The sequence below is a fragment of the Galeopterus variegatus genome, unplaced genomic scaffold, assembly GCF_000696425.1.
Source record: "Galeopterus variegatus unplaced genomic scaffold, G_variegatus-3.0.2 Scaffold2728, whole genome shotgun sequence".
In the NCBI taxonomy this organism is placed as follows: Eukaryota; Metazoa; Chordata; class Mammalia; order Dermoptera; family Cynocephalidae; genus Galeopterus; species Galeopterus variegatus.
In genome coordinates this window covers 254,913-256,409 of record NW_007728839.1, presented here as the reverse complement: position 1 = coordinate 256,409, position 1,497 = coordinate 254,913, and positions in this window count along the sequence as shown.

The window sequence follows — 1,497 nt, the reverse complement described above, 5'->3', positions numbered from 1 at the left end:
ATTTCTCGCCTCTAGTAACTAAGGTCTGTTCTCTCCTTCTGAAAGTTCAACATTTCATTACAGTCTTCCTCTCTTTCTTAGTTTCTTAGCTCCCAATTATGGGTGAGGACTTGTGGTATTTCTCTTTCTGTGCCTGGCTTATTTCACTTATAATTTTCTCCAAGTTCATCCATGTTGCTGCGAATGGCAGAATTTCATTCTTTTTTATGGCTGAGTAGTATTCCACTGTGTAGACGTACCACGTTTTCCTTATCCACTTGTCCCTTGATGCACATTTAAGTTGGTTATTCAGCTGTATATTACAACTCTTCTGTTCATGTTTTGAATCCAGTTATCCTATATTTAATTTTCAAGATTATTTCCCTTTTTTGTAGCCATATGTTCTAATTTAATAGATACAATTTCTTCTCTTATCTCTCCAAGGATATCATCTCTTCCCACCTCCACCTTTATAAATCCTATCTGTACTTCTAGATTTGGCTCAAAATCCACATTTTTCGTGAGGATTATCCTTATCCAATCCAGCTCTGTCCACTGGACAGGAATCCCATACCATTACTGTAGTCCACGTTATCTAATATGGGACTATATCTGGGCTAGGACTGCTTCCTATTGAGGACTCTGAATTATCTCCCCAGTCGTACCATAATCTCAAGAGCAGGGGCTACTCTTGGAAATCAGATATAGAATAACCAAATTTTTAAAATGTAATAGAACAGAGTTGGAATATAAAGTCAAGGCAATCCCTCATAAAATAAAAGACAGAGAATGAAAGAAACAGGAAAGAAAAGATAACATTAGAAGAGCAAACCTGAAGGCTTAATATCTAACTAAAAGAAACTCCGGAAAGAAAACGGGAAAAAATGTAGTGGAGAAAATTAGAAAAGAAGTAATTCAACAAAGTTATTTAGTTAAAAAAATGTTTACTTAGTTTTAAAAAGTTTATGCTTCCTATATCGCCACATTACCTAATCTAGAATTTTTAATGTGTGTTGATTTGAATCAAATGACAAGCCGTCCTTATCCCATCAAGATGGGCGGGATCACTTAAATAAGTACCAAGAACATAAGTTTTTGTCAAAAATATGAGTGCAGAACTTACAGATTTTTACAACTTTTCCTATCTTTTACTGTATTTCTCTATACACATAATTTAATAGCAATATTTCAGTGCCTTGTTTTTAGTGCATCTTCCTTGAAGCTCTCAAACTTAGATTTCATAGAAAAAAAAAACAATTTTCTTTTCCCATTCATATTTCATTGGTTTATGAAATAGCTCAGTGAATTATGTAACTGAAATAAGCAGGAACACAGCAGGATTGGAAACACACACATCTAGATCTTGGTGGGCACAGGACTCTGCTGGTAGGAACGGAAGGGCATGTGTGTGCTGGAGGTGACCTGCCTGTTTGGGATGCAGCCTGCCCTGGGTGTCGGTGAGCAGAAGGCATGAAGGGCCGTAGCCTGCCTGGTCTGTTAGGTGGAGGTCAGCCAACA